Source organism: Ursus americanus, chromosome 8 (genome assembly GCF_024610735.1).
Source record: "Ursus americanus isolate L20-20 chromosome 8, mUrsAme1.1.p, whole genome shotgun sequence".
NCBI lineage: Eukaryota > Metazoa > Chordata > Mammalia > Carnivora > Ursidae > Ursus > Ursus americanus.
Window position 1 is genome coordinate 45,367,968 of NC_142134.1, and position 9,615 is coordinate 45,377,582.

The following is a 9,615-nucleotide window of genomic DNA, read 5'->3' on the forward strand; positions in this document are numbered from 1 at the left end:
TGTTTGCTCCTGTCACCTGCACCTGCTATCCTATAGCTACCATGTGTGAGTGCGTCTCCCTCCTCGTTGGCCAGGTTGGTTTCCAGATTGGCAATGCCTGTTGGGAACTCTGTTGCCTGGAACACTTCCAACCCAATGGCCAGATGCCAACTGACAAGACTACTGGAAGAGGAGATGACTCCTTCAACACCTTCTTCAGTGTTTATAGACCTGGAACCCATAGTCATTGATGAAGTTGACACTGGCACTGACTGCCAGCTTTTCCACCCTGAGCAGCTCATCACAGGCAAGGAAGATGCTGCCAATAACTGTATTTGAGAGCACTACACTATTGGCAAGGAGATCATTGACCTTGTCTTGGACCAAATTTGGAAATTGGCTGATCAGGGCATGGGTCTTCAAGGCTTCTTGGTTTTACACAGTTTTGGAGGGGGAACTGGTTCGAGGTTCACCTCCATGCTGATAGAATGTTTTTCTGTCGATTATGGCAAGAAGTCCAAGCTGGAGTTCTCCATTTACCCAGCCCCCCAGATTTGCACAGCTGTAGTTGAGCCCTACAACTCCATCCTTACTACCCACACCACCCTGTAACACTCTGATTGTGCCTTCATGGTAGACAATGAGGCCATCTATGACATCTGTCATAGAAACCTTGATACTGACTGCCCAGCCTGCACTAACTTTAACCACCTTATTAGCCAGATTATTTCTTCCATCACTGCTTCCCTCAGATTTGATGGAGCCCTACATGTGGACCTGACAGCATTCTAGATCAACCTGGTGCCCTACCCCCACATCCATTTCCCTCTGGCCACATATGCTCCTGTCATCTCTGCTGAGAAAGCCTACCACGAACAGCTTTCTATAGCAGAGATCACCAGTGTATGCTTTGAGCCAGCCAACCAGATGGTGAAATGTGACCCTCTCCGTAGTAAATTCTGACTTGCTGCCTGTTGTACGGTGGTGATGTGTTTCCCAAAGATGTCAATGCTGCCATTGCCACCATCAAGACCAAGCGTACCATCCAGTTTGTGGACTGGTGCCCCACGGGCTTCAAAGTTGGCATTAATAGACCCACCCAGACGTGTACAATAATGAAACCCAGTTGTCTTTGACATTTTGCCAAGTTTCAATCACTCTAAAACAATCTATTTTACAGATTTGATTTTTTTTTTGTTATAAAGGTATGTTTTTCAAGATGAAGACAAAATACATTTTATTTAATACTTCACTAGCTTGATTTTAAATATACAGGCATGTGGTATGTAGGCATCTATGTGTTCTCTTGCCTCAGTCTTGCTAATGTTAGGGGTGAACCTGTGGGAGAAGTGGCACAGCGATCAAATTTAAAAGGTTAGGTATCATATAGATGATTATCCGAGAAAGCTGAATCGAAAGCCAGTTTTGAAAAGGGCAATAAGCAACCATATTTCCACTGTAGATTCTGCAAAAATCCTAGCATGTGGAAAGCACCAAGTTACGAAATTTGAAATGTTTTCATATTTACCTAAAAGACTTAAAAAGACTTAAAACCACACACTTCTCCATGATAGATTCATTCCTACTCTGAATCCTTTTGAGACTTTCTATATCTAGTTACTTTGTTTACTGAGAAATTTGATACTCTAATAGTAAATTACTAATAGTGAGCTTCAGGAACTATTTTTCAGTAAAATAATAATAATCTTAATAGTTACATAATCGAGGACCTGATTTGTGCCAGACACTGTGGGAAGAGTTTTAATGTAGATTATCTCTAATTACCATAACCTGATGAAAAGAAGCCTTTCCATTATACCGATGAAAAAAACAGAGGCTCAGGGAAGTTAAATAATTTGCCCAAGACCAAAGATGCAAGTCTACATTAGTCTGACTCCACAGTCTATTATTTCCAATATTCTAAGCAACTATTAATATCAGGTGCTAAAATTCTATTACTCAACTTCTCCTTGTATGTAAGAGGATTAATCAAAATTCTGTTATGTTTTTGAGGCCAGTTAAGTTCAGACATAATAATAAACATTTTATTTATTTTAAATTGCATAATTTAGGAGGGAGTCTTATAATTTCAGTTATTATAGAATTAACGGTAGACAGTAGAGATGCAGTAATGAACAACACAGACACAGGCCTTGCCTCCATGGAGTTTACAGGGAAGACAAACATTAAACAGTTAATTACATGACATTTCATTATTATGGTTATAAATGTTGAGGAGATATCACTGACCACTCTGGCTAAAAGTCTTGGTGGGTTGGAAGACAGATGATCAAATATTTACTTAATTTAAGGACAAGAGCCAGAATCCCTCGAATCACATGATTTTTGAAATGAAAATACAGGAGTCAGTGTCATGCAAATGAGCATTTATAGTTAGAGGCGGTTTAAATAGGATTATAAAGATTAGAGGGAGCTGACAAAGCAAGACCCAGCAGCAGACTAAAAGTAGCCTACTAAACAGATAATCCAATGTGGCTATGTTCTTTCCATCAGTCAAGGTTACTGCAGGTCCCAGGAAAAGAAATCCATTGGTAGATGGACTGGGTCAAGCTAACCACATTTCAGAGGGGAAAACAGGACAAAACAAAGCATACTCTTACCCTTTTAAGTTTGAGTAAACCAGAAAAATATCCTAGTATGTACATTTTATGTGTGACAGTAACATTCCTGCTAACCGTCACTTTCAGCAGAGATAATTTTCCCCTGGTAGTCTTCCAGTCCAGCTCCTTTTCTCCCCAAATCTTGGGGGTCCTTGTAAGTGCTTCCTCCGCTCTTGATCACCTTGTATTGTAAACATCTCTTCTTCGGCCTGTCTCCCTCCTGGTTACTGTCTTTAAGGAAAAGGCTTGTGTGTGCTCCCAGACCTTCAAACAGTGCCTAGTGCAGTCTGGTGCTTAGGAATTACATGTTGAATGAACAAATAAACACTTAAACGAGTTCTATGCCTCTATGAAGTATTAGTATTTCACATTGTTAAGTGCTCTACACATAAAATACAGATTTTCATTAAAAAAACAAATGAATTATTTCATTTGGTCATACTTTACTAGAACTATATAATGAATTATCTAGAAACAAGATATAATGGTTCTACAGCTTTATGCAAGTTAGCTATTTAATAGCTGCACGTACCTGGCTACCAGAAGTCCCACGACAACATATGGAGGACAGGTGAGGCTCAACCATGGGCTGCAGAGCTCCCGTTCAGATGCCGTCCAAGAGCTCAGAGGAAAGGGAAGGACAGTGAGAGCACATTTACTGCGCATACCAAAAGTGTGTGGTACACTATAACCTTGCTCCATTCGTCTTCACAAAAACCAAATGAGGTAGGCATTACATTTTCATTTTAAGATAAGGAAATTGAAGCTCAGAAAGATCAAGTCATTTTCTCTAGACTACACAGCTAATGAGCATTGTCCCAAGAGTCGGTAACATTCAGTCCATCCTTAATTATGGTTTTGGAGGGGAAAAGGTACAAGAAAGAAGTGAGAGCCAGTAAAGCAAGGTGCATTTGAGAAAAAACAAATGAGTCACTCCAAAGGGGTAAAGAATTTCATGTGAGTGTGTGTGTGTGTGTGTGTGAGAGAGAGAGAGAGAGAGATGGAGGGACAGAGAGAGAGGGATTTGATGAGCGACAGAAGCAGGAAAATGTTGCCCCGCAGCCGGGAAAGCTGACCTAAAGCCTGCAGAGCTTGGATGAGGCTCAAATATGTGCTGTTTGCTACATTCCTTGAGGGTCTCACCACTGCCTGTATATCTCACCAACAGTTAATATTGAACTGAATGATAAGCAGCACAGGAATCTTGCAAAAGTAGTTTTAGGAGTGGAAATTCAAAGAAATTTGAAGAAACTTTTGTAATCTGATACTCCCAGCATGCCCCCTTCCTTTTGATTATTACTAAGTCAATAACCACCAGCCTCACAAGGCAAACATGTGCAGCCCTCTCTGCCCCAGGGTCCTGTCCCTGTACTACTTAAATGAACTTAGTAAGTTGCACGGGAAATGTCTCAAGAATTCTTTCTGGACCACTGCACTTGACGACCTGGCATTAAGATTCACTGGGGCAAGAGCTATTTTATAATCACAAGTTCTATGAAGTTTCATGATGTCAACCGGAAGTTAACTTGGCAGGAGGAAGAAATTTTTATTAGAATTATTGCTCCAACTATTTAATTCATTAAATCATTTAAGAAAGTTTCAAATAAGAAATAATCTATGAGAAAATGAATATTCCATAGCTATATATGGGAACAAATTCCCAATCTGTCATCTTGTTTTATTTTTACATGTATTTGTTTTAATTTTATCTTTCACTTAAGAGATTGGACTAGAAAAAGATTGCTCTAATTAAACTTAGTCTATTTCCTAACCAGAAAAATGTCTTTTCAACTTCTAAAAGAAACCAGGCAAATTTATGAGAGCAAACTAATTATTATAAAATAAAGCTTAATTCTGCTACTTGTCTTTTTAAAATTATAATACCAGCCACTTATCAAGTGTTTACTATGCTTCGGGAACTGTAAATTCTTCATATTACGATAGCTCATTTTAATCCTCATAACAAACCTGCAAGGTATTATCATGTCCGTTCTATGAAAATTGAAACCGAGGCCAGAAGTTTCACTTACCATGCTCCAAATCGTGAGCCAGGGAACAGTGGGTCTGAGATTCAATCTCAGGCCTGTGACTCGGAAACCTCTGCATTTAAATCTAACACAGGGTCACGGAAATAACCTCCCCCCAGAAGTGGGTAGCGATAATTGGCATAAGAGAGGCAGAGTCAAGGTGAAGACTAGATTTAAGAACAAGAGTCTTCCGTATTAGACAACAAGTAGCAATTTTCTGAAAACTCTTACTCCCAAGAAGTAATATCTAGCTGAGAATATTAAAAAGGTCCTCAGAGAGTTGAATGATAGATCCAAATCGGATGATTAAGACAGTTAAAATATTTCAAGGAGCAAATTTCTTAGATGTGAGGAGCATACTAATAATGCAAAAAGTAATAGTTAAAAACTATTATTTTTGAGTACTTATGTGCAGGTAATATGCTAAGGGAGTTACAGGTGCATGCAAACAGCAGTGTTTTCCCATATACAATGCTTTTTGCTGTTGCTGTTAGAGACACATCGCTGAAATGGGGGACCTGATCTGATTTTTCATGCTTTTACCTTCCAGATAGTAGGGCATGCGGTGCTCTGGAGTCAGATAGGACTTGGTGCAGGGCTGCCGGATAAAAAAAAAACTGAACACCCAGTTAAATTTGAATTTCCCATGAACATCAAATAATTTTTCAGTGTAAGTTTGTCTCATGCAGCATTTGGGATATACTGTATTTTCATTTGGTAACTCTGGGAAGCATATCGGGGTGTAAGTCCCAGCTAACTCTGATACAATACTAGCCATTGTTTCCCCGGGAAAATTGCTTCACCTGCAAGCCTTCATTTCCTCCTTTGTAAAATGAAGTAGGTACAGTAACTACGTCACAGGACTGTGAGGGTTTCAAACATTTACATAGCGGGGAGAAAAGTTAAATTCCGCTCTGCCTCGAGAAGTTCTCTTGGTGTGTCTCTTCATTACTTACTTACTATCTCTTCTACGGGTGATTTTAACATTTGCTACCATTTCGTGCTTTTTTGAAACTTTTACAATTAATTTAGAGAGATGGGTTTAAGATACCTCCGTGTTATGCAAATCAAGGGGCTTATTTTCCTAAATAGATTACATAACTCTGCTTAAAGAGACTGACACTATAACATTTTAGCATAAAACTAAATTGTGACCTAAGTGGCTACCTTGGTTAGTTTTGAGGAAGTTTGTAACAGAGTGGATTGATCAAAAACAGCCATTCTAGCAGTTTAAAGGGTACATGTTTAACTTACAAACGTGTTTAAGTTGCAAAAAAGTAAGTTAAAATAGTATATTTGGTAACATACTACTTGAAAAATTGAAAGAAGTCAACAAATTACAAATGATAGTCATTCACTTAATGTTATAAAGTCAAACAGGTAACCAGATTTTCTGGAAATTATACTGGCAATACAAATTTAAAGTAATAAAAATGGTAATACACTTTAATCTAGTAATCTCATTCCTAAGAAAATAGTAAGTAATCACAGGTATACATAATGATTTAAAAATAAGAACATTTCTTTTGAAAAATTTAGACCAGAGGGAAAATGTCCAATGAAGCGGAAATCAATCCATGCATTTTGTAATAATGGACTACGATAGAATATGATGCAGTCTTCAAAAGGACGCTTTAGGTACATATTTAGTAATGTAAAAATAATAATATAATATTAAATAAAACCAGAATGATTTTATATAAAAACTATATATAGGAGAGTATAAGCCAAAATGTTAATATTGATTAAGATAAGAATATGAGTAAGGTAAACACGTTTCAGTTTTATTTTCTTCCTTTCTATAATATCCACATTTTATGAAACATGTTTTCTTTTATAATTAGAAATTAAATATTACTTTTAAAATTCTAGAACCCAAAAGCCAACTTTCCAAAAGAAAAGAGTACTCAGTACTCTGCTAATTTTCTCTGTCAGGCACCGTGGGGTATCTCCCCTTTTGAGAGCCTCAGAGCCCACTGGGTGCTGAGGCCATTCAACTGAAACAGTAAACATTACTGGGTTGTTCAACGGCTAATTAGCCAGCAGGACAAATAGTGCAAGTAAGTATTGGTGAAAGAATGATGTATTTTTGTAGCTGATAGATTGAAATGAAAGCAGTTTTGCTAAATGGAGACAGTATTTATTGCATGCTTTCAGTCATAAGCCAAAGTTTTGAAACTATGTAAATTGTCAAATGTTGCACTAAAAATTCTTAGGGAAATTTATTTTTGGGTCATTAGAATAACACTTAGATGCTAACTGGCATATCTTAAATGTTTTTTTGCACAGCTAAAGTATGAATTATTCTTTCAGGGGGATTCAGACTCATCCTATTTTATGTCTTGACCAGATATGTTTCACACATGCAATTCTTTCACAAAATACACAATAAACAGATGAATGAATAAATAATTCACTCTGTTTATATTTTAATAGTTTTAATATGATGGCACTGTATTTGGAGATTTAATCATTCGTTGTAAAAACCTAAATAGTTCTTTCAAGATTATAACCCTGGGTGAATTGATAGTGTAACTTTAATAAAATCCATTGGGCAGTGTTACCCTTGGCTAACTTTACTTTCAGATTTGTTACGAGGTGTAGTTCTGAGCTGTTAACCCCCTTTTATCCCTAACTCTTATACATATTAATAAGCTCGGGGTCAAGCTAAGGATAATGATGATTTGGTTGCTGTTATTTTCATCCATATATAAATCCGCAAATCCAATACTGACCCATGAAAATCCTCCTTTGACAACGCCACAGAACTGTTTCTTTCCTTGGGAATGATTAGGAAAACTAGCCATTTGCACATGTTTAAAGAAAGGAAAAAGATCAGCATATTTATTATTTAAAAAGATTAGGACTTGGATTTTGACAATGTCAAGATTTACACTATATCCCTGTTTATTTTGGATACACCACTGACTCCCATTTCTAGAAGACACAGATAAATTGCTTAAGCAACCAAAGGTAAGAACCCAGTAGTAATTACTGTTGTATTTTCACATATGCTCATACCTCTGTTTTGATTTATTGAAGTATCAGCATTTGCTTTGTTTTCTATCTTACATGCTTTCTATTTACAGCCGATGATTGCTTGTATTTTTCACAGATAAGTGAATATTCTACTAAAATACATTTTTAGTTAAAAATAATAATAAATAAAGACCTGGTAATATGATTCTACTAATCTGAATATCACAACACAGTAAATACTACCTCCTTTTTTGCAAATTTCAAGTTCATTTTTAGAAGTCAGAAACAAGAACTTTGGCAGGTGTGTCTTTCAGCAAAGGAAGTATCATATACTGGGTTTTCTTTCTCTTTAAAATGTTTGAAGATTGCACACCACTAAATTCATATAAATCTTCATAAAAAATTAACTCCTGAAAATATAGAGCTCATCGAGAACTTCTTAAGAGTTAGGTACTTTATAAACATTATTATAGCAACCTGCACACTCCCTTTTAGAGATAAATAAGTGGTCTAAAGAGATTAATGGGTTCCTCAAGGCAAAATATTACTGTTGTGTGATGGAGCCAAAATTGGTATCACGTTGCCTTCTTTTATTTTTTTTTATTTTTTATTTTTTTTAAAGATTTTATTTATTCGACAGAGATAGAGACAGCCAGCGAGAGAGGGAACACAAGCAGGGGGAGTGGGAGAGGAAGAAGCAGGCTCATAGCAGAGGAGCCTGATGTGGGGCTCGATCCCATAACTCCAGGATCATGCCCTGAGCCGAAGGCAGACGCTCAACCGCTGTGCCACCCAGGCGCCCCTACGTTGCCTTCTTTTAATTCTCCATGATAGGCATGTATACTTTAATTAGACTTTTCATTACTGTCATGTTTTATTTTTATAAATTTAAAAACTACTCTTTAGGGGTACCTGGGTGGCTCAGTCAGTTAAACATCTGCCTTCTGCTATGGTCATAATCCTAGAGTCCTGGGATCAAGCCCCGCATCAGGCTCTCTGCTCAGTGGGGAGTCTGCTTCTCCCTCTGCCCCTCACCCCGGTCGTACTCTCTCTCTCTCACTCTCTCAAATAAATAAATAAAATCTTTAAAAAAAACCTACTCTTGATCATTTTTTATTGTGCCAAGATTACGGGATTATAAATACTTGTCATTTCATTCTATGTTAGAAAGTTAGACATTATTAAACTAAGTTTTTAAGATGTTCCTATCCATAAGCACATGTCTTATAATTGGCTTTTTACATTTTGATCTTTTTGTTTATACACCCCTTAATTTGTTCAATTACATTAGTTCGTTCACTTAGCATTCTTTCCATAAACATCTTTCATCATGTCTTTGTTAGATCAAGCAGGCAGACAAAAGAGGATGAGGGAGGGAGGAGTATCAGAGAGTAACTGTAAATTAAAGACCCAATAGTTATTGACTATACTTTATATGCCATAGAGGATACACCCTCTTTTCTCTACGTTGGAATGTTTTTAAACCCTGATCACAAAATAATCTCAGTAGGCAAAAATGTATACAAGCTACATTCTCTGCCCACAGTCAAAGTTAGAAATAATAAGTGAAATTTAAATTAAAGACCCTACCCCTTAGAAATGAAAAAAAAAAAAAAGCAGGGGTAGGGTTGGTGGGGAAGAATTGTCAAATATGTCTTTAGGTGAAGATAGCAAAACAGTGATTATGGAACTTTCTCTTTTCAGGGAGGTGATGTTTTTAGGCTGTGAAGTTAATATGTGTAAAAAGTTTGGATAAAATAGATTATTTTCTACAAAAACAAATGTCTAAATTTAATTTTAGAAGTAAAAATTAAATTGATGAAAAATTACAGGCAAAATTGAAAGAAGGGTCCAAGAACTACTTCCAAAAAATGCCACTTGTAACTTAAATATTTTTTACTTATTAATTTATTCAACAAATATTTATTTAGTACCTATTGTGTGCCAGGCACTGTCTTATTGTGTCCCCATCAATAGGTCAAAGGAATAAATCCTTATAATGCCAGAAC

General features: G+C 36.7%; 1 pseudogene; it reads left to right on the forward strand.

The window, feature by feature from the left end:
* Nucleotides 1–1,115, forward strand: LOC123804010 (tubulin alpha-1C chain pseudogene; annotated as a pseudogene).
* The last annotated feature ends 8,500 nt before the right edge of the window (nt 1,116–9,615 follow it).